Below are 24,996 nucleotides of genomic sequence, written 5' to 3'. Positions count from 1 at the left end.
GAGGCAGGTGCTAAAACTGGCCAGGCAGTTTATCTAAATAAATCAAAATTTACCTTTGAAAGGAGTGGCATGCCTTTAGATGTGGGGGGGTGTATCGCTTTTTCCTTCTTTGGTCTGAGCACAGCACAGTGAGAGGTGTTTCCACCTGGGGGAGGGAAGCTCATCCAACAGCCATCATCAGCCTCAGGGCTTGTGGTCCTTGATGGAGGCCTAAGTGCTTGGGATAGCTTTAGTTGTGTGATGCTTCTCATTCTGCTCCCAGCTTTTCCCATTAACGTCTGCTCTTTGGTTAATTTGTCTGTGCAGTGTTTAGTAAACAGTCTCCATTCATAGCTCTGAGTGCCCTTTTTTTTTTTTAAAGGCAGGTAAACTACCTGTGCCTTTCTTTGAAACCCCATGAATAGCTCTGGAGTTTACCTTGGGGGCAGAGAAAACAGGGACCCTTTAGAGTAGAGAAGAGAATTTAATAGGGGAAGCACTTCAATGATATGCTGCTTGTGAGGAGGAAAGTACCTGCTTCAACTTCTTTTGGTAGCTTCCGCATTGTTTAGCAGTAACTACTTAAAAGACTGATTACTTCAGGGAAAGAAGAAGAAATCACTTGTGATTTCTGTGTCTGACTGAAAGAACTAACCTGAACATACAGAAAAATGGTGTGAAGAGCCATTTGTGGTCATTATTGGGTAAGGGCCTGTGGGTGCTCTGCTGCATGCAGGTGTAAAGGGTGTTCAGGATTTTTGGCACCTGAATGGAAGAAGAGGAGAAAGAAGGGCTCGGTGCATCCTTTACCCCCTCCTGCGGGGCCCAGACACAGTCATTCAGCATATGAGCAGTGCCTGCTCCCGTGACACAGAGTCCAGACCTAGCTCGAAACCTCACCCCTTCCACCCTGCCTGATCCTGGCTCACGTCTGGAGCCGAGCGTGCTCTTAGCAATTGTGCGCGCACACGCACACACAGACATGCATGCACTCACACGCGCAGACTCAGTCATGGCATGTCCCTGGGCACCGTATGAGCAGCTGCGTGCCATTGTGCACACAGAGGACACGGACACATTTCACACCCAACGCTTGACTAACTCTCCCCACGTGTCTGTAGCGATGCAAGAGCAAAACCAAACACGCTCTTTGAGACCCTGAAGATGCCTTGCAGGGCCTCTGCAAGGGCTCGTGACTCCTTCCAGAGGAACCCAGTTCTCCGGGGACACTTCTCCTTGCCTCTACCCTCCTTTCCCAAAGCGCCAACCCCTTCCCCACACAGAGGACCTTCCCCTGAAGGAAGGAGTGTTTGCTTGAGCCTTTCACAGCTAGAAGCCGTGGCCATGATAAGGACAAATAGGCAGCCAGGTCCCTCATCCGTGGAAGATCCCAGCTTCTCCCACAGCTGCCTACCTCTGGCCCGTGGTGCAGACAGAACCTGCTCTGCGCCTGGGGAAGCAGCAAGGGGTGACCCCACAGCCCACGGATGCGGCACTCCCGCTGCCCAGAGCGGCCGCGGGCTCTGCAGGGACGGCGCAGGGACGGCACAGGGACACCCTGCCCTGGCTGTAATGGCAGTGGCTTAACGGCTGGGTGAGCTTTAGCTCAGCTGGGCGCGATCCTGTGGGCTGCTACCCGTGGCTGCTGTCACTGCGACCGACCTTTGTCAGCGGTGGACAGCCACGGAGTTAGTCTGGGCTGAGCGAGCTGCTGCTGGCCCTGGAGCCCAAATGGAGCGCAGGAGAGCAGGAACGGAGGAGGAGAACAGGAGCCTTGAAAGGGCAGGCACAGCACGAGGCCAGAGGCTCCCAGGCTACAAACAGGCAGCAACTGGTGGCTAAAGGAAGGGCACCTCGCAGGCTGGGAAACACCACAGTCGGGGAAAGCAATGAGAGCAATGAACAAGTATGCAACCTATGGAAAACCTGGTGTGCCCAGCAAAGCTCAGAGTAGGGGGAATTGGGGAGAAGTGAGGAAAGAGCAAAGTGAAGCAGGTCCCAGGGCAGGGAGGACTGACAGTGACCCCGGAGGAAGGGGAGGAACGGCAAGGTCGGTGCCTCCCAGTGCGTCACTCGTGGGAAGGACCTGGACAACGGAAGACTTTGGTCAAGACGGGCCCACATCCCTGTCACCAGCTGGAGCAGACCCCAGCAGCAGTTGCCAATGCACGACTCGGAGCATCGGCAGCCCCTCGGCTCGGCACACAGGCAGTGTTTCTTGAGCCCATGCCAACTGCACAGGGTGTCGTGCAACAGCCAACAGGAGAAAAGACAAAGTCAAACGGGAAAAAGGTCTCCTTTGCCTCCTGGACTATTTCCTTCCTGCATTCCACCAGGAAGATGGAACACCCACTTCCATACTGCCTTCACACATGCAGGTCTGACATGCAGCAAGCTGTCCAGGACAGCACTCAGAAAGTCTGTAGCCTGTGCTGGAAGGATGCATTTGCAAACAGCCTGGAGAGAAGTCAGGAACAGGAGAGACCGCGTCACAGCTCTGCTCCAGCAATTCGGCAAGGAAAGGAAACTTGACGGGACTGTTAGTCAGGCAATCGTAGAGGGGGCAATCACTTTTTCCTCCTGCTGTGCATACAGTGCTGTTTACATCTGACACAGCTAACCGATTTGGAAGTGTCTCCCCCCACGTCGTTGGCTCATATACCAAATTTGTATTCTGACAAAAGCACTCACACATGTGCGAACGCACATACACACATCACGGTATCTGCTCCAGTGTGTCTAAAGGACAGTCTTGTCTCAAAGCCTCCTGCTACTTGCTAACAACAGCCATCCTGGACAGCTTGCTCTGGAGACAGCGAGAGACTCTGGAGGGGAGCAGGGAGACGTGCAGGAGCCCAGGAGCTGGGCCCCCACCCCGGTCTTTTGGGGCCAGTTACCTTTGCTATTTTGGTACAGGTCTCCACCACAGTCTCCGTGTCTGGGCTGTTCAGCTCCTCACCAAAGCACCTGATCTCATCTGCCTGAGGCACCACCTCCATGGTCTTGGCTGGAGCAAACACCAGGAAAAAAGACGAGTCACGTCTACAGAAACCCAACCGCTGACCCCAGATACTGCAAAGGAGAACCCAAGGGATGGCGGTGAAGGCCACAGGGAAACCCAGGGCCCTCCTGAACTCGGTGCAGCAGGAATTCCCTGCTGACAAATCCTGGGCTGGAAAGAGCCCTCCTCCTCCTGGAACCATTTGCTGGGGCTTCAGGGTTTCAGCAGCCTCTGCTCCTAGCAGCTCCATCCCCCAGGAGCCCCCAAACCCAGCACCCAGTTGGGCAGGGCTCCCTTCTGGGGGACACAGATGGTGGGAAGGGGGCACCAGGGCATGCAGGGGGGCTTTACTCACCATAAGCTCACGTTGCTCCTTGCAAGCTCCCAGCACATGGACGCAAACCTGCAGGGCTCTCTCCCGCTCCCATTCTTTGGCTGAGGTGAGCCAGCCCTTCAGGACCTGAGGCAGGGTGCATCTCTCTCGCAACAGGCATCTTTCTCTCCCTGAGGTCCCTCTCCAACTCCCTCCTTCTCTGGCCCCTTCCCAGCACGGCCCCCAGCCCCACTAAGCACTGGCACTGCAGCCTCCACCACCTCGCTCTCTCCAGCCGCCTCTGCCCTGAGCCCACTGTTGCTTCCCTGCCGGCACCTCCCCACTCCAGCCTTCCCCCAGGCTGCTCTCACCCAGCTCAGGGCTGGCTCTTGGCTTTGCCTAAATCAGGGCCCACTTCCCTGCCTGGCCTGCGCTCCCGTCCCCCAGCTCAGCCCCTTGCTCCAGCCAGACGCACAGCCTCAGAGCGAGGAGCCAAAGCCCCACTTTCCCGTAGGAAAGGTATCCACCTCCTAACACCCTCTAATGCCTCCACTCTCTGTCCCCACGACACTTTCCCTGTTGCACCATGGCCACTCACATGGACCACGTCATCAAAGCAGGCAGAGGTCTCCTCTGCCTCCAGAAGAGTTTCTAGGAGATGGCCCAGATCTTCCATGCATCTCATGTGCAGAAGCTGAAAGCAGGAAAGCAGAGCTGGGGGGCTGCCGGGGCGCACTGAGGTGGGACCCTGACCCAGGGGTGGGCAGGCACTGGCTGGTGGGTACCTGCGTGTTCACAGCTGCCCTCACTGTCTTCCCGACCTTGTTCATCCAGTCCTCGGAAGGACAGGACAAGACAGTCTGGCAGCACACTGACAGCAGCTTGCGATTCTCCTCCCTGCTCAGAAGTGGCCTCAGCTTGCTGGCCAGAGGAAAAAAGAAAACAGAAAGAGGATTTACTAGCCCTCTCCAGAGTGGCTTAGACCACAGCTGGGTTCCTCCTAATCGAGGGCCCCAAATCCAACACCCCCAGCCCATGCCAGCGAGCACTGCCTTCAGCACCAGCAATTCCTGCCTCCTCCCAGGCAGCAGGCAAACCCCCGCCCCCAGGTTAAGGAACCCTGGGGGCTCCCTTCCTGGGGGAGACACCCGACATGGGGGACACCCTCCCACTCCACAGCCCCAGCAGCTCCCGGCTCCATGCTCAAGGCCACTGGGGCTGCCCCAGACAGCTGGGATGGGGCACACTAGAAGTCCCCAGAGCCTGGGGAACAGACCTCACCTCAACTCCTCCAGGGCCTGGAACACTCCATACACCAGGGAGTCCCAGGGCTCCCCCTTGATCCAGTCCTGCAAGTCCCAGAGAGAGAAGCACAGAGTTGGCCGGGGCATGGGACAGCCCTCCCGCCTCCCCTGGGGACAGGCTCTGCTGCCAGGTCTGGGCAGACACTGCCCCATCACCCCCACGCATCCCCAAAGGCACCGCAGGAGGGACCCTGCTCCCCAGCCACAGCCACCCAGCACCAGCACTCAAGGGCCCCACCAGCTCCGGACACAGCTCCAGAGCTCGCACAAAGCCCAGAGACCATCGTGCCTCTGGGGAAACCAGTCTGATGGCGCAGCCCAAAACTCCCCCGTGCGACTGCCCCACCTACGGGTACTCACCAGCAAGGTCCACATCGCCTTCCGCTTTAAGGAGAGCTCAAAGCTGCCACAGTCGCCCACAGCCTGGATGGCACAGCTGACCTCGGTGATGCTCTGCACCAGGGCGAGCTTGAGCTGCATGTCCTGAGGCCAAAGAGAGAAAAGCACCCCTTCAACTCTTTGAAGGGCTGAGAGGTGGAAGAGGAGCATGGGCAGGGGAAACCCATGGGGGGCTGAATCTGGACGTTAAGGACAAACCCTTCCTTGGGAGGTCTTTAGAAAGAGACCGTCCACCTCGGTGCACCCCAGCCCCAAGGGGATGAAGCTGGGACACCCAGGCATTCCTGCCCTGTGTGCCCCATGCTCCTACCCTCTGTTTAGCTCTGGAGAGCCGCAGGATGTTGCCCAGGTCTGGATCCAGCCGCACCTAGCCTCCTCTCTCAGAAGTTTAGAAAGCAAGGGGGTCCTCTCTGAACCTCATGAAATGAAATATGATGAATATGTATACTTTAGTTGAATATAACTTTTGTAGCAGAGAAACTAGGCACGCACACTAGGTGGAGTGATCCCCTGGGCGTCCAGCGCTGCAGTAAAGAAGTGCCTGCCTCACCTATGTACATCGTGTAGATGAGTTTTTATATTACAGATTTGTAACAAATCCAAAACAAAAAACACCACATGAAAAACAAACCAAGACATTCCCAAGCAGCCCAGTCTTCCATGTTCCCCTCACTGCACTTCTATGAAACATCTCACGAATCAAAGAAAGTTAGCAGAATAATGCTCTTCATCTAGTACAGAACGTTTCTTTAACTTTTTTAACAGTATATGAAGATGTCCAAGATTTCAAAGCATTACTTTTCAAACTACACAGTGCCTAAAGAGCACAGAAATAAGAAAACTCTCTTTCTAGAGTAATTTCTACACTGCAATGCTAGGAACCAAATTTTTTAGCACTGCAGTAAAAGAAAATACCAAAAACATATGAGACTGTAAACGATGCCAAATGCCACTGAAAACACTTATGACCCCACTTTCTGTTATTGTTATTCAGTGTATATTCATTCTGTCACATAATTACCATCTGGAGAATTCAGAGACTTACATTTATGTAATTTTATAGTCTTTCATGGGACTATTTAAAGGAACTACCAGACAAAAATACAAAGAGACTGTCTCTTCTATTTTTAACCACCCTCCAAAAAACTAACAAGTTATGCTTTGCAAGGCAGTTAAATAAAGAAATTAGAATGAATGCCTAATACTGAGCCCCTTCTATACAAATGATTCAACTAAACATGAATATGGGTTAAATTCTTTCAATACTGCACATACTAAGAATTCCTTCCCACATTACAGAAACCCACATCTAGACTCATCCTTATACTGACTGAATGGCTTTTACACAGATGAAAACACCAGTACAACAACAGGGCACAACATGAGCTTTGAAAAAGGAAAACAAAGACAAAACTAACACTGACAAAGAAAGGTATAAGATGAAAAATACCAGGTTAGATCTTGCAGTGTAGTATTTTTCTTCTGAATCGTCCAAAAATCACTACTGCCAGGCTGTTTAACTAGACAGAGATCAAGACACTCTGCCAGGTAGACACAAAGGGAAAGTTTCTTGCTAAAAAAAAAGTTGTTAGTTGAAACTCAAACCATGTTAAGCCAGTTCTGGGGATGGAGGTAAAACACAGCGAAGGGTACGGTCACATTACCAGACACTACCGAGTCACACCAAAAGAATGGATTATTGTTCACCACCTGAGCTGTGGCAATGAGCGACAAACTGCCTCAGTTAGAGGCAAGTATGTGCCAGTTCCACATCTCCGTGCACCACCACCAATAACTCCTCATGCTGCAGCGGTCCAGTCCTTTGCCTTATAAACATCAAATTTAAGCATGCTTTAGTGAGACAGAAGCAAAAGGGTCAGAAGAACTGCTGTAAGGAAAAGGGATCCACACTGTTAGTGCTGGAGGAACAGACAGGCACCTCTTGCTCCCGCTTGCATTTAAAAGAGCGTGTAGGTTGTTACAAACTTCTCCCTCAGCCTGCTTTGTGCTAAGGCTCTTTGCTGGAGCAGCCATTCTGTGAACAGAGCTCTAGTTTGCATTTGACATGCCAATTTAAATTGTCCATCGGTTCTATATCTAATGACAAAATACAGATTTTCTTTGGTCTCTAGACCCAACATCATCATTTTCAAAATCATAGCTCTGTTTTATCTGGAAAGGACAGATCAGGACTGCATGCTTCATTCTGATACGAGCAGTGGACCAGTTAATTGCCCTCTTCAGAAAGATCCAAACAAGCAATCAGGGATCTTCCCTACAGGCAGGGAGATGAGGCAAGTTCTTTGGACAGGTTTCAAATACCCAAACTCCAACAGGAGCAGACAATACTAAGAGATTTCCTTATCAGCAGAATTAATCTGCATCGTTCAAGTCCCTTCTTGGAGCAGCAAGGGCTTCTGCCATTCCAAAGTGCAAAGGTCCTGATTGCTAACCCACAAGGTAGGAAAAGGCTCTGCTCCTCCCTCCCAACAACACCGGACGAAGAAGTGCTCTCCAAAGTTGTGCTTTAGTCCCTGCAGAAAATCCCTCTCCCCGGTTTAGCAACTCAGGTTCCTAAGGTGCAATGAAAACACGTCTCTGCCCCATGAAGTTGTCCGCTAACTGGTTTGGTTTGGTCAGTAACTGATAAAGCAAGAAAGAAACAGAAAAAGTATTTTTAAAACTTCAGCTTCTCCCTTAACATCTCTTTGCAATTATGAGTCTGTGTCTGTAGAAATAAATGAAATTCTTAAGGAGCCAAGCATTATAATTTGAACTATACGATGCTACCAATTGTATTTTCTTTATAATCCAGGCAATGCAACAGGGGAGCAAAGCCAGGATAACTTGGAATCAGTTCAAAAATCTTTTGGAGTTTACGGTGATGAGTTTACAGTGAAACACTGACTTTATTACCATGTTTAACAAACACTTGTATAACCAGAGCTCCGAAATGATGTTGGTATGCAGTCATGTCAAGGTCTAAATAACATATCTGAAACAACTGCCTAAGTCCTACGTGAGATGTGGTAAGCTATTCTCCCCTGTCTCCAACGGGCACTAGAACCTGCAGACTACCTGTCCAGCCGTTGCTGAGGAAGAGCAAGATCACGTACAAACTCATACACCCAGAGCCAGCTGACCCACTACTAAAGGACAAGGCACCAGGAAGGAGATTTTAGTACAACGACAGAGCAGTACAAGGAAACCTACACCAGAAATCCCACTCACGTGTAGTTTGTAGCCTTCAGAAGAGGAATTACATTCCCAGCTACACACCCTTCCCAAAACCAACTCAGCAAAGCCAATGTCCCTCCCACCTATGCACTAAGCCAACTTTTTCACCTCAACACCTGCCTTAGAAAAACAAAGAGAACACAGAAGTCTGCAGTAAGGAAGCAAAGGAGTGTCTTTTTTATCCAGGAATGTGAAGAAACTGCCCAAGTGCACAAGTGTGGAAAGCAACAGTCTCCATAGAAGAGAGGAAGCTGCTGCAATCGTGTGCGTGAGGCAGCACAGACACCTTTTCCCTCACTGCTTGAGTTCTCACACCCCTTGCACTGACAGGTCCGTAGGATGAAAACATTGGCAACACACCTTCACAGAATACATCAACTGCCAGACTCGGCGTGGCTCAAGTGTCAATACAAGCACAAGGGAGAGAAACATTTGAATATGCACAGTAATTCTACAATTAAAAAAATAACTCTATAAATAAAGGGAATTATATACTTGGCAATGAGGTATAAAGCATAGGGGAAACCCACAAGACCAAGGGCTGTTGCTTAGCACATACATCACACCTGGCAGAGCCCACAAATAAGGGGTCTTGCTGCATATAGTGCAATGGCACCAAAAGATCCAGGACCAATATGCTACTTGTCAGAAAAATTCACTACCAACTTCAGTAGCGCTAAGGAGGTATGCTACACATCTTGGATTTCTCCTCCTCCACAGACATTTGCAGGGAATAATGTGCAGAGCATAGCCCATGCTTGTAACTCACGAACTCACGATGTGGCTCTGTCTCTTCCCTCAACGGTGGACCAAATTTTACTTGACCAACTACAGAGGAGAAATGAAAACAAGAATCTAAGTTGGACTGTAATTATGTTACCGAAAATCGTAACCAAGAAAACTCTCCAAACCAAATGATAGTTTAGAAAGCCGACATTGGTTTATTGCAGCGCTGGGTGCATGGGGGATCTTTCCTCCTAGCATGCACACCCAGTTGAAATCATGACAGGTATTTAAACAGTTAACAAAGTTAGTTACACCTACTGGTCCCACCCTTTAGCTAACTATTGGTTAGGATCTTTCTTACTTCATCTTAAAGATACAGTTCTCTTTTAATTCACTACGCATGCCCAGAGAGTAGGGGGCTTATTTGGGTTGGGGGCTTTTCTAGCTAGGAGGTGTGGTTTTTAACATTATAATGAGGTAGGTCAGCCTTAGGGCACCCATTTGGGGCATTTCACTGACTTGGCTGTTTGGCCAAGTCTCAAGTTTGCATATCGGCCATTATCAGGAGACCCAGAGGCTATATCAGGTGCTAGGTCTACTTTTGTCTCCAGGTAGACAACATTAACATAACCCAATAGAGCTAATCGCCACACCCAGCCTGTTTCCAGGAAAACTAATGCATATTTCAGTTTGTGTGATGCAGTATCATCTTAACTCATCTGCACAAAGTTTGCACAACTAAAGCTCCAAGGATTGCTCTGATTTAATTCAAGCAAAAGAATGACCACAGTTTGGGGGATGGAGTCTGCTTTTAATGGCCAGCAATCAACCACCTCCTTTCCTGATTTCTAAAGGACTGTTTCAGTTCAAAAGCAAAAACCACAACAAGAGACTAATTTAAGGCAGAAAAATCTTCCTCTGCCATTCTGCTACCTAGCACAATCTGGCATCACTCCGAATATCCCTGCTGCAGTGGCGTATGAAGCGATACCAACCAGCTCTCAGAAGAGCTCAGGTTGCGTCCTGTTCAGTTAAGGTGAAGCAATAGTGACATTTGCTGAAGTGCTGACAAAAGGGGCATTCAAATGTTTTACACTAATGTTTCTTTTGCATAGTCATCTAGAAACTATATCCGTAAGTGAAACAGCATAAGTTTTTCTTTTCCTGAATATCACTAAAACTGTTTCTATATACGTCAGCTATGCAGAATACGAGTTGAAATAAGTGAATATCAATGATTATTTTAAGAATATTTAATGTTGTCATATGCTTACAGTTTATTTCAGAGCATGTCTTTTCTTCTCTCCCATTTCTACTTCTCAAATGAATCCTATAAGGCACTACAAGAAGCTAGAAGTGAACAATAAAATACTTCAATTCCAAAATATATTCACTTGCAACCCAGTATTGTGTACCTGGTTTTTAGCAGGTTTCTTTAGCATAATAGCAACAAAGACAGACAGAAATCAAGCGGAAGCTAAAAATAAAGACTGCATGTACATTTTTGTACATGAAAGTTAGAATTATTTGGAGACATTTTATCTGTAGAGTGTCTTTAACTTCAAGACAAGGGTTTTTAAAACACTGGATTTGAGCAAGTAAAGACAATGCTGGCCAGCATTTATCTTTGCTCAGATAACATTTCCTTTTTGGCCTTTCGGTTTAACGGTATTGATAGCTGGAAAGTCTTCACTAACATACAGTTAAGTATGAAGACAGGATGCAGTAACAGAATATCTGTTTTCTCTTGTTTATGCAACACTTCAGTCCTGCACCGCTTATCATCTTACATAAGCATGCTGTTTCTTCCCAGCTGTTAAAGCAGAAAATCAGAAACTTTGTCTTTGACAAAACCGTAGGTGAAATGGAGTTTCAGAGTATTCCAAGAGAGAAAACAGAATCTGCAAGAAACACATACCAAACCGCTTGACAAAAACAACTACAGGATCGTTCTCTCCTTCTCATAAGAAAGCAAATGAGGAACAAAAGAACAAGTTCTACAGAGGTAGAACATGATTTTTACGAATGCTTGTTTTGCAGATGAAGGGAAACATAATTCCACAAAGAAACAGAAAGCAGGATGCACGCCAGAACTCGGGACTGGAGAAGCAGTCCACACATACTGCTGCAAAATTGTTGAAGGACAACCGCAAACAAAATTTTAAAGTGTTTTCATCTCTTTCTCTTTGAGCGTTTCTCCCCCAAATACAATGAGTTTTGCTAAGGGCCTGGACGTGTGACAGAGCAGCACAACCAAAAGTAAAAGCAACCCTTGAGCCTGTTCCCAGATCACAAAACATTCTGTGGCTCAAGAAATCATAAGCATTTAGTTTTGTCGGCAATCGAAAACTTAATCTGAGTCTGTGATTAAAATGTATTCCCACCTCAGGATCATCGTCATCAAAATCACGGTAAGTGGAATGCTCAGAATTATTCATTTTATCCAAAAGTTCAATAGCAAGACTTGGATTTAATGGCTGGGTAACAAAAAGGATGCTGAAAGACAGAAGGGAAAACACAGATTAAAATTCCAACCACTCATATTAAGCATATTTTAATTTTAGAACTTTAAAAAAATCCCATACATAAATTTATACCTGTAGTAACTTTTCAGCTGTCGGTCTTTTTTTAGGATTTTTTCCTAAGTACCATTTTCACAGAATGATGGAAACTATTGGACCTGTAAAAGGAAGTGGTAAACATGAGAATCAATTGCCCAGTGAACTACATGATCATTATCTACTGAAACAGAAAAGTACTCGCCATTTCATTTTGTCCTTTAATTCAGGAGGCTGGAAGTTCTTTTCCATCATTAGCAAAAGCGCTCTAAAAAAACCAACAGTATTTCTGTGGTTTACATGGCAGTACATACCTGACATGAATGTTGAATACATTGTTTAGTTGGCAGGAAGAAGTCCATCCGTTTAAGAGATGCTTACCAGGACAACATGATGCATTTATGCACCAAAAGGAGTTGTCACAATTTCTATCACGTACATCCAGAACACTTACAACCCAATACCCTTGCAGTACCCCCAAACACCACAAGCACCCATGTAGCCACTACTCCAGATGGATGATTTGGGGAGCTGTACTTACACACTGCGCTTTAACCTCTTGCTAACCTCACTGGATGTAGGTCAAACATTGGAGAATGAAGCTTAGCAAGCTCTATAGCAGTTATTCCAGCTGCCCACAGATCACAGAGGTGGTTATAGACACCTTTTCTTCCTACTGCAGCAACTTCTGGCGCCATCCTAAAGGGTAAAAGACATTTGCAGATAAAATTCTCGCCACAAATCAAACATTCCTCTGTACGCAGCAGTTTACTACTCTTTTTCCTAAAGCTCCCAACCTGTACGCTCACAGCATATACACTTACACAGGTGGATATATACACATGCATGCACGTGTGCGCGCGCACGTGTAAAAAGTTACGTAATGTATACATGAAGTTCTCCTTAATCACTTTCTAGTAACTAACAGGCAGTTTCCAAAACAGCTATTTAGCAGGAAGTGGATGAAACCAATCTGCCTCAGGCTGTTCTGCAGGCACACAACAAACTACCACTCCACAACCAAAGAGCCTAAGGGGTAATTATTCAGCTACAGTAAAACCCAAATAATATCCAAATTCACACACTGCCCCAGAAAGTGATCAACTGACTTTGAAGAGAAGAATTCTAACCAAAAAGAAGTCACAAAATGTCAGCTATCTTGTATCCTGAAGGCACGAGACCGAAGACTCATTGTCACCTCCGCACAGAGCACTCCTTGTTCGTAAAGTCTGCCTCGCTGTCATGGCAGAAGACCTCATTTAATTTAACAAAGTACCTCCACATCCTCAGGTGGCAAAAAATAACAGACATAACTGACACATAATTAGGAATACCTACAGAAAATGATTCACTAGGCATCGTCACATGTTTTCAACGGCCAATATGACCACTACAGCTTTTCCATGCTGGCCCTTCTGCTATTTATTTCAGTGCTCTGGAAGGCACTACGCACATGGTAGCTACCGAAAAGCTTTACTCAGCGCTACCAGATGGTTTCTAGTTAAACTCAGCAGCAGAAAGACAAACAGGGGAGAGGCCACGGTCCTGAGTGCAAAGGGAGCAGAGAACAACCCAAAAGCTATCGGGGGCAATCCTGGAAGCAGCGACAGGCCGTCTGGCAGACAAACACCGCGACCTCTGCATCAGGGTCCCGCAGATCAGCCCGCCACCCAAACCGCTTCATGAGCGCTATGCCAACGGCTCTGCCCATCGCCTGCACGGGGGAAGAACAGTCACAGGCAGTAAAAAGAGCAGAATTAACAAAACTACAGATCACAGCCTTGACTGCACAGTCCTTATAAATACCTGGGGAGAGAAAGAGTCTCTCTTTATCCCGAGGAGAACCACTCCTACAAAGACTAGAAGAGGTAGAACAGGGCACAGCGAGCGAGCAAGGGGCAGAGCAAAGACACCGCAGGACAAAGTGACCGTCACTCCCCTGGAGTGCAGGAGGCTGAAGTTCAAGTCCCGCCCACGGTACAACTAAAGTTGTCATCATTTTAGAATTATAGATCACGCACAAAATATTTCTGAGAGCTGTAAACTACTTTACCTAAGAGAAAACCTGTGAATGCACAACTGCAACTCACCATTTGAATGCTTTTATGGCATCTAGAAAGCTCGGACTACCTTCAGAGTATGACAGTTCCAACGCACAACAGAAATTTAAGCAAACGTTCATGCTGGCAGGCTCATGTGTCCCACCTTCCCAAGGTACTAGCTTTAGGAGGGAAAAAAAATCATCTAGTTAAACTACTGTGCTCTTCAAGGAAGAGAAATCTACATAAATTGCAGCTACACGGGGTTTCTTTGTTCATCTTTTTTATTTTCCTCACAGGAGAAAAGTATTATAGATGGGAAAAGTGCTGCATGGAAAGGGCCCCTCTCTCCCAAGGACCAAGGTCCACCCCCCAGCACACATTTCAGGGCTGCACCGCCCTCCTGGGGAACAAGTTCTCCCCAAGGCCCAACCAGAGCCCGCCCAAGCTGCAAGTCTGGTTTTGCCCCTTCTTTTACACAGGCTGCCACAACCCAGAGGAGTCCGGCTCCACTGGCCTTGCAACGGCCCTTAAGTAGCTGGAAACTACTCTCAGGTCACTCCTGGGACTCCACAAGCCCAGACACCTCAACCTCTTACCTTTACTTATCCTCAGCAAAAGGCATTGATTTGGAAAATACTCAGGGCAACAGTGCCCAGAAATTAACAACAGCCCTTGTATTTCCACTTGTTCAAAGTAAATGCAGGTTAAGGGGGTTTTTTTGAGAAAATACTGAAAAAGCTTCAATCAGTCTGTTAGTCTGAAACATACAACACAATTGAAATTACAAACTACACATCTCCCTTCACCTTTGCTAAATTCTTTTAAAACACAGAAACTTTAGCATACCTGCGAAGGAAGTATTCTGGCAACCGCTCCACTACAACGACAAGAAACTCTCAAACTGAAGCTAAGCTGCCCATTCGCAACAGGCTTCTCCCCGCTGCTTTTGGAAGGGACTTTGAAGGAAGCCTTGCTTTCAGTCCGGCAGTCCCGATCGCTCTTTCTCTCTGGTACCACACACCTCTCTTCAGCTTCCGCTTGACATTCCTCAGACACAGCCTCTCTCCCTTCGTCTGCTTTCTGTCTTTCACTTGCAATATTTGTCTCTTCGTCAGAGAAGAAGAGACAAAAGAGACAAAAGATCTCTTGTCTCTTCAGAGGCGATGGGCTTTCTTGAGAAACATCGCCTTTTTTCCCCTCACGCCCAGGAAGGTTTCTCCAGATAGAGGGAACATCCAGCCAATGCTTTGGCTCCTCAGTGACAAGGCTTTTACTCTCCTGCAGCATTTTCCCTGGAAGAAAAAGCAGGTTCAGGTTAAGTAGCTCAGTCTCGGCATTTGATTCTCCTACGGACGGAGAACAGCTGTAACAGGGACTGTGTTCAGATCTCATCCACATGTGAATCCAGGAACCACAGCAGCAGCAGACATCACAGGCACAGCCGAGCTCTCAGCACCCACCCACCCACCCCACCAGCAGAGACCCAGGCACCCCTCTGATTACCAGCTCTGCAGAACCAAGATTGAATCGTGCAGGGGCTGAATTCTGCACAAGAATGCAGCAGCTCTAGAAAACCGGACCACCCCCGAGAGTCATTCCCAGGGACGGAGGACCAGCCCACCATGCCATCCTCCCCAGAAAGCACTTGGTCCAGGATTGGAGTTGTGGGACACTTTCCAGGCTTGAAAGACAGACATGAACATGAACCACTTTGATTCAGCTCAGAATAAAAGCCACAAGTTTACAAAGGAAACATCTCCTTGCTGGTCATCAACCTGCCCTCAATCCTGCAAAGTCTCCGACACACGCCTGAACTTACACCCGTGGGTAGTCCTCTTGACCCAGCGACAGCATGACAGGGACGAGGAATACACAGGCCAATTCACTTAAAAACTTTGAAGCTGGTCAAGGAGGGAGAGCAGGGGCAAGGTATTTCTACTTCTCGTTTAGAATCATGGTTAAATTTGATCCTCAAAGCTGAAGGCCGTCTGTGATCTCCCAAATACAATCCCAGCAGCACACAGATGTCAATCTGTCTTACCTGAAATTCTTATTCCAACACCGACAGAGGATGTGACCTGAGCAGCTGAGGTTTACAAGAAGTCTGTGCACTCAACAGTGAAGTGACACAGGATATACGTCTGGATCCACGTCGCCTGAAAGAAAATGACTCGCCGCTAAAAGGCACACAAGGGGTCCAGAACTGGACTTCAGTTTCAGGGGGGAGTGGGGTTTTTTTTGGGGGTGGTGGTGTTACACAAAGACGTACCTGTCCAGTGCCAGTGCCAGCAGAACACAAGCTGGCGAGATCTCTGTTTCAAACGTTTTTGAAGCCGTTTTCAGCACTAAACAAGCATCGCAAACACACGTCGGTGAAGGATCCACAGCCGTCAGCAACTAAACGAAGTAAATCAGACACGAATTTCATACCTGGGACTTGAACTGGGGCTTCTGGCCCCCGCGCACCCACCCCGCGAGCAAACCCGAGGGGCGGCCCGAGGGAAGGAGGCAGGGCCCCCCTTCTCTCCAGCACCTCCAGCCGGGGCTTCTTCCGCAGCCGCTCCCCAGCCCCGCGTCTGCTCCGCCCGCCCCCCCCGCCCCGCTCCGTGCCGGAGAAGACCTTTCCCCGACGCCGTCCACCCGGGGAAGAAGCGGAGCCGAACCCCCGCGGGAAGGCGTTCCGGGCGAGCGCTGCCCGCAGCCCCGCAGCCCCTCAGGCCCGCTCGCCCCGGGCAGGGCGGAGGGCAGCGCAGCCCTCGGCTCAGCGCGGGGGGCGAGGGGACGCGGCCCGGCCGAGCGGCAGATGTCCCTGCCCGCGGCAGGGGCGGCCCGGACGGCCCTGAGGGGTCCCTTCCGACCCAGGCCCGGGCCCGGGCCAGGCCCGTGGGGCCCCGCGCGGGCGGCGGCACAGCCCACGCCGCGGCCGCGCCGGGGAGCGAAGCGAACGAGGCCGCGTTCCCCGCCGGGCCGGGCCGGGCCGGGCCGGGCCGGAGAAGACCTTTCCCAGGCGCCGTCCACCCGGGGAAGATGTGGAGCCGAACCCCGGCGGGAAGGCGCCGGCCCCCCCCCTCACCTCCGCGGCGCCGAGCCGCGCCCGCCCCGCCCGCGCCAGGGAGGGCTCCGGCAGCGCCCCGCCGCCCTCAGCGCGGGCCGGGGGGCCCGGCGGGACCGGCCCTCCGCGGCGGGGCCCCTCCTCGGGGGCGGCTCTCCCGCGGCGAGCCCGCCCCGGGAGCGGGCCGGCGGGGCAGGGCGCCGGCCCCCGCCGCCGCCTCGTCGGGGCCGGCGGGAGTCGCTCGGGAGCGCCCGGCCTGCGGGAGGGCAGTCTGCGGACCCCCCCGCGAGGGGTTCCGCGGCCCGGGGGGAAGCGCCGGGAGGGCAGCCGGCAGCCGGCAGCTCCCCCCCGCCGCCCCCCCGGGTCTGCAGCGCCGGGGGCCGAGCGCGGAGCGCAGACGGGGCGAGCGGGCGCCCGCGCTGCCGCCTCCCGCGGGGCCCTGCCGGGGTTTCCCCGGGGACGACCGGCGGCTCGAGAGGCGAAGGAGCAGCCGCCCGTACAGCGGGAGGGAAAGCACCGTCCCTGGGGCCAGACCCAGCCCTGCCGCGGCGGCAGAGCTTGGCGAGGGGCGAATCCGGTCCCTTGGCCGGGAGGGGAGTGGGGCGGGAAGGTGCGCGCTGGGTCACCCCTCCTCCCCTGTCTTTAATGCACAGCTTTAGCTCCCTTCCCCGTACCCAGCTCCGCCGGAGCTTCACCAGAGGTTTCTTCTTTGCAGGAAGAACCCGCAGCACAAGCTAGAACACCAGCGCCGTGCACCTCCAGGTAAGCCAAGTTGTTTAACACAGCTCAAAGGTGGGGGGGGGGAAAGCCAACCCCAACCCAGCAATGGATCGAAAAAAAAGGGAATGAAATGCTTTCAGCTACTGTAAGTGAAGAGCACTGTATTGGCAGCTTGCTGCGTATTACGCTTCGCTCTCGCGAATTAAAGGTGGTATAGTGTGGTATTACCGGATCTCTGTATTCTGCTTCCCCCCCTTCAGAGCTGGAGTCTCACAGTGAAAACAGGGAATATATTCAGGAGTTACTGAAGTGTTTCTCAGCATTTCCAATGGACACTTTGCCTTTTTTGGTGCTTTTTCTTGATGATTGGAGTTGGAGACTTTTTCCGCTTGAAATCCCAATGCAATAAACAATTGAGAGCGGAGCAGAGCCGTCATGGCAATTTAATGATAATGGGTTTTACTGCAAACAATCGGGATTATGACATTTTTAAGGAGAAATTGCACCCCGGCTGTTACTGAAATTTGTAACCAAGAAAACTCTCCAAACCAAATGATAGTTTAGAAAGCCGACACTGGTTTATTGCAGCGCCGGGTGCATGGGGGATTTCTCCCACACCGGATTAAAATCATGACAGGTATTTAAAACAGTTGACAAAGTTAGTTATGCTTACTGGCTCTACCCCTTAATTAACTCTTGGTTAATACCTTTCTTACTTCATCTTATAGTTCTCTTTTAATTCACCACGCATGCTCAGAGAGTAGGGGTCTTAACTGGGTTGGGGGCTTTTCTAGCTAGGAGGTGTGTTCTTTAGCATTATCATGAGGTTATAGTGAGACAGGTTAACTCTAGGGCACTATTTTGGCATTCCATTCTATTTTTCTAAGATTCGTCCTTGCGTTAATCGTTATTGCTAGTTAGTAGAGAGTTAGTGAAGACAGTCTTTATCTCTAATATGTCTAAGAGCCAGGTGCATTTGTTATGAAGTATCTTCTTTATGTTCTTCTAACTCTTCTTACTTGTTCTTAACACTTGTTTTTGACCTTGTTTTTCAAGATGTTCTGTAACATTTCCCCCCTTTGAAACGTACGGATATATTTTATAATGTCCAGAAGTCTGAATCCTTCTTACTTGGATTTCAGCAACTAAACAGAAGGTGATTAACCTTGTCACACATTCTCAAATCTATCCCGTCCTCTTACAACCTGGAAAAAGAAATAGAATATAAAATATTTCAACTCTAACCTGATTATGCACGCAATAATACTATTAATACCATAATACTATCAATATTATTAATAATAATTTCTAAGAGCCTTACTGAAGCAATTGTGTGGAAAAATCAGTTATCTTATGCATAGTCGATACCAAGTCTTCTTCTCAGTGGTTTGGATATTAGTTCAGTCTGAAGTTCTGGGATTATCATTATATGAGTTCAGCGATGCAGTTAGGGTCATTAATTGCTCGTATGTGATCACGGTTTAGGCTTGGCAACTTTGTTTTTTTAATTAATTCTTTGGTATCAATCCGTCCTTTTGAAGTATTTAGATTTTTACTACTTCCATATGTTTCTTTCAGTGGTTCTTTTAGTACAGCCTGTGCAGATTCCTAGAATAATCACAATCACAACCACATGAATTACTCCCTCCAACAATGTAGCTAACCATCCTTTTAGAGACCACCCACCTAATTCTTGGAGAATTTTGATAAACCAATTATTTTCCGCTGCCTCTTTTATCGCTCTATTGTCTTTTGCTACTTTTCTCGTTTTGTCTAATTGTTCTTGCAGGTTTTCAGTGATATTTGGGATGTGGATACAGCAGTGCTCTTTGTCTAACGTACGATATCCACACACTCCTTGTTCTTTGACTAATAGCAAGTCTAAGGCCAGCCTATTTTGTAATGTCATTTTAGTGTTAGCTTGGATTTGTTTGTTGATCATTTGGAATCCTTTCTGAGTGGTTCTTGCTAAGGCTTCCACCTGCCAAGTCAGATTTTCTATTAACATTCGATTTTCTAAAGGCATCAGCCCTGGTAATGGGAAACTTTGGAGTGCCCACTCAAATTGTACTGCTGCAGAAGGCTCCGTCCAAGTATCGGGGTCCTTTTCTGTCTCGGTATCTCTTTTAATTCGTCCCCAATATTGAGCTTTGATTGGATTCTTTTTCCATATAGGACATAAGGTCAGTAATCCTAAAATTACTTGTCTAGTTATTGTACTAAGTCGTAGTCAGGTAGTCCAATATCCATCTGATGCGACCCAGGTTGTGTAGCCTGGGGTTGGAACGTCTTGTTTACAATCATTAGTTGAAAAATTTTGGTTTTTACAACGTTCTATCATTGTCAAGGTAGAATTTAGGATTGCTATTTCACTATAATTTAGAACATCGGGGCACATCCAATTGGTTCGGCTAACATAAGTAGCCTTCGTTCCCCAATTAAAGCCCCAGTCCACATTCCCTTTATGTTTCCAATGTCCTTCCAAAGGTCTAGTCCAAATTTTGAGTTCTGTTCTAAGGTTAGTACATTCTGGAGCGGAGGTTACGTTAGGTACTGTATTATTAGTGACACAGAGTTTCAGTAATCCTGCGGCCTGTCCGCCAGAGGCTGCCAATGCTATTTGCAGAAAATGGCCATCTAAGGGGTGTGATCCCTTGGGACGTTGTTTTTCCGAGCCTCTCCCAAATACTGTTCTGTTGTCCCCTCATCTCCAAAAAGTAGCATCTTGTAACACATCGCTTCCTCTCTGTCTACATTTCTTGTCTTTGTCTAAATAATAAGAGACACTGGCCTGCTTAAAGGCTCCTGTGATGTTGTCATATTCCTCTAGTAAAGATAAATTTACCGGTATAGTGCCCCATGGGATGGGCTGACTGGTCAAGTGAGGGATTGGGATGCATGCTGTAACACTGGTAAGATTATGCATTTTACCAAACCCTTGTATCAAAGTTAGCATTAGGTTTTCATCCAAATCTGTATTGACCTCTCCATCTGTATTGACTTCCGCACTTCCTGACATCGTTGCAAGAGATATAATCCAGAACTTCATGATTCCTGCGTTAATTGTAAATGTAAAGGTCTCTCTTGTTTGACAGACTACTGTGGTGACGCGACTGGCTTGATCCTGCTGTGCTGTGTCCACGGAGCGACTCCCTCAAGCTTGACAGCAGTATGGGTGGTGAGTAAAACTTGAAGAGGTCCTTTCCACTTCTCTTTCAACGGCTCGTCTGACCATGTCCTCAGATACACCCCGTCCCCTGGTTGGTAGTGATGCACAGGCACGTCCAAAGATAGTGGCGCGCTCACAGTGATGCACCTGTGGAGAGAGGACAGAACCTTTCCCAGAGGGATAACATATTCTTTTAGGTAATGTCTTCCTGCAATTTCAGGATTAACTCCTGTTTCAGTCATCTGATAAGGTTTACCGTATGTGATCTCAAAAGGACTAACCTTTTCTTTGGTTCTAGGCTGGATGCGTATCCGTAGCAAAGCTAAGGGGAAAGCATCCAGCCATTTCATCTGAGCCTCCTGGCAAATATTACTTCTCTGTCTTTTTAGGTTTTGATTCATTCTTTCTACTTTTCCACTTGCTTGAGGTCTCCATGGGGTACGGAGAGCCCATTTTACCCCTAATGCTTTAGTCAAACTTTGAACAGCTTCTGCTATGAAGTGTGGGCCCCTATCTGAAGATCGTCCTATGGGTACCCGAAATCTTGGTATTCTTTCCTTCAGTAGCACTTTTGCTACTTCTTTTGCCTTGTTGGTGCAACAAGGGAAAGCTTCTGGCCAACCTGAGAAAGTGTCTAACATTACTAAAAGATACCGGTACCCATTTTGCCGCAGTAATTCGGAAAAATCTATTTGCCAATAGTCTCCTGGACTGTTTCCTTTCTTTGTCACCCTTGGTAAATGTCTTCAGGGTAGGTGAGGATTATTCTTCAGGCATAACTCACATTTCTTCACTATGCTCTTAATTATTGCAGTCATTCGAACACTTAGCACTTGTGTTTTTAGTGCTTCCACCATGGTTTCTATTCCCCAGTGAGTTTCTTGGTGTTGTCTATTGGCTATTTCACGCACGATTTCTTGTGTAACTATTACTTGGTGCGAAGGGTTCACCCACCATCCTTGATTTTTGTTTGCTTTCAGTAGGTTAGCCAATTGATTGTCTTCTGGTGTATATTGCGGACTCTTAGGTCCCAACCTCTGAACCTTTTCTGGCCAAACTAGCAATATTTGACCTTCAGCTGCTTCTCTCACAGCTCTGTCTGCCTTGCAGTCCCCTACATGCGTTGGGCTATTTCCAGTTTGATGTGCCTTGCAATGCATAATTGCCACTAATCGGGGTAGATGAATTGCTTGTAATAGTTGTTGGATCCTTGGCCTGTATTTGACTGGGGATCCCTGCGATGTTAGGAGTCCCCTTTCTTTCCAAATGGCTCCGTGAGCGTGGACCGCTCCGAAGGCAAATTTTGAATCTGTCCATATATTAACAGTTTTACCTTTTGACAGTTCTAATGCTCTCAGTAAGGCTATGAGTTCTGCTTTCTGGGCTGAAGTGTTAGATGGCAGAGCTTTGGCCTCAATGACTTCCTTACCACTTATTACTGCATAACCTGATTTTCGTGTTCCATTCCGCATAAAGCTGCTACCATCTACGAACGGGTCCCAGTCCGCATTTTCTATTGGTAGGTCTTTCAGGTCTGGTCTGCTGGACTACGTCTGTTCTACCGTTTGCAGACAGTCGTGTGCTAATTCTTCTCCACCACCATCAGTAGTTAGGAAGGTCGCTGGATTCAGGATCCTGGTTACTTTCAGCTCCACATCGTCTTGTTCCAGAAGAACGGCTTGATATTTCAACATCCAGCTTGGTGACAACCAGTGTCCTCCTTTTTGTTCCAGCACTGCTGTAACTGCATGGGGTACCAATACAGTTAATTTTTGCCCGAGCGTCAATTTTCAGGCCTCTTGGATCAGTAATACTGTAGCCGCCACTGCTCGGAGACATGCTGGCCATCCTTTGCTAACATTGTCTAGTTGTTTTGAAAAATCTCCCACGGGTCTTCTCCATGATCCCAGCTTCTGGGCCAATACCCCTGAGGCAATATGCAGTCTTTCATGCACAGATAATTCAAATGGTTTTTCCAAATTCGGAAGGCCTAGGGCTGGAGCATTCATTAAGGCCTGTTTCAATTTTGTGAATGCTTCTCTGCACTCCTGAGTCCAGACAAGGAGATTTCCTCCCCGAGTACAGCTTCCTATAGGGGTTTGGCAGTGAGTCCAAAATTTATTATCCGCAGGCGACACCATGCGTCCATTCCGGGAAATGCTCTGAGCTCTTGTTTCGATCTGGGTTCGGGAATCTGGCAAACGGCCTCTTTTCTTTCAATTCCAAGACTACGCTGGCCCTGGGAAATTGTGTACCCCAAATATATTACCTCCTGTTGGGCGTTCTGTGCCTTTTTCCGGGATACTTTGTACCCTGCCAACCCTAAAAAGTTTAGGAGATCTATGGTAATTTGTATGGAATCTTCCTTGTTGCTTGCTGCTAGCAGTATGTCATCTCCATATTGCAGTAAGGTGATCTTTTTATGCATCTTTTGCCAGTCTTCTAATTCTTTGGCTAATTGATTTCCAAGGATCATAGGACTATTCTTAAATCCTTGTGGTAATACTGTCCAGCACAAGTGAGTTTTTCTACCAGTCTTAGGGCTTTCCTACTCAAAAGCAAACGGTTCCTGACTCTCAGATGCTAACGGCAGGGGTGTTGTGTTCTGACTGACATTCTGTTAGTAATCCAAAATTTACAAATTGTTCTATTAATGGTTCTAAGCCTTTTCTTGCTTCTAATTTAATTGGATACTGTTTTTGTCTTACCGGTCTGGCGCCTGGTTTCAACTGAACGATTACTGGTTCTGCCGCTCGGGATCGTCCTGGTGTTCCTGAAGGCCATACTAGAGGGGTTACAGCATTTTCAACTTCTTCTGGTATTTCCTGTAACTCGGCTTCCTTCTGTAACATAAAAAGTTGAGGGTCCAAAGCTTTATTTTCAGGAATATGGATTTGGATTTTTCCTTTTGAAAAAGTAAGTTGTGCATTCAATTTACTTAATATGTCTCATCCTAATAGCGGCACAGGGCAATTAGGAATATAAAGAAATTGATGGGTTAACACCCTTTTGCCAATTCCAAACTTCAAAGGCCGGAAAAATGGCCTATTTTCTTTCCGCCCTGTGGCACCAATAATTGATGTGCTTTGATTACTCAAATTAGCCTTGCCTGTATTCAATACTGAGTAAGTGGCCCCCATATCTACTAAAAATTTTACTTTTTCATTCCTCAACTTTACTATAACCAGGGGTTCTGTTGGGGAGGGTTTCTGAATCTTCCCCCGATCTCCCTCAGTCTGACTCTAATGTCATCATGTTAACAGCCTGACTTGGCATTTCCTCCAGGCCTTGTCCTCTTAACTGTGGACGCTCCCTTTTCCAGTGTCCTTTCTGCTTACAGAAAGCACACTGATCTTTCTCCAAGGATATTCCGGCCCTTTGTGCTTTACAGGGAAATCTCCTCCCCTTCTTAAATCTGTTATCACGTATTTAAGAATTATCATTAAAATCCACATTCATCACACAATCTTTACAAACTTCACTCACAGCAACAAAAGGAATTCCCCACGCCAAAATCAAACCCACAATTACAACAACAGAAATCCACATTCATCCCACTCTCTAACATTGTCCAGTCCATGCTTTGCCCATTGCCTCTCCCAATTACTATCCTTATCTCAAATTCCTCCTCCTGTTGCTCTTCTTCCCATTTCTCTTTATATTTCTTGCATCGCCTGCCGATGCTACATGCTGAACAACAACGCTTAGGTGTTTTCTTATTTTCTGCCTCTAGCGCCAATCCAGCACTTTCACCTTCCATCAAGCCACGCTCCCTATGTATATCATAATTATCCCGCAACGCAAAGAACAAATTCACATATGGTATCTCATGCCATTTTCCTTCGCATCTACAGAACAGCATTAATTGCAACACAGTATTGTAGCTTATACTTCCATTCTTAGGCCATTTCTCCTGATCATCCAGAGTATACAAGGGCCACCAATGACTGCAATATTCTACCAGCTTTTTCCGAGCAAGGGATCACCCCCCAACTTGCTCCAGTGGTTTAGTATACACCCTAGAGGAGAGCGCTTAAGAATTCCCCCTTCAGTAGACTGTCCATCTCCCACTGTATAAAATTACCACGTACGTGTGCCCAAGCCAAACCAAAATCCAGACTCTGGGCGTCCCCGTAGTAGTGTACGGATTACACAGTCGTGCACTGCCAATACCAATAGCTCAACAACGCGTACTTAATTCAGATATGACTTCCTTGCAGGCAACCAATATCAATACCAATCCAATATCAATACCAATCCCAATACTAATGCCAATACCAATGATGTCGTTAGTCTCCCAGAGACTCTTCTCCAGCCTATGTTGGCCGTGCATTGGTTTACGTGCCTCCCCAGAGAGCTGTCGCAGAAACTCACCCGACCAGGGAATCGGAGGGCCTCCCCAAAAATACTCCGGTGCGTGCTGGAAAATCGTAGCGAAGAAAACTCTCCAAACCAAATGATAGTTTAGAAAGCCGACCTTGGTTTATTGCAGTGCC

Source organism: Gavia stellata, unplaced genomic scaffold (genome assembly GCF_030936135.1).
Source record: "Gavia stellata isolate bGavSte3 unplaced genomic scaffold, bGavSte3.hap2 HAP2_SCAFFOLD_60, whole genome shotgun sequence".
In the NCBI taxonomy this organism is placed as follows: domain Eukaryota; kingdom Metazoa; phylum Chordata; class Aves; order Gaviiformes; family Gaviidae; genus Gavia; species Gavia stellata.
This window is presented reverse-complemented; position numbering follows the sequence as displayed.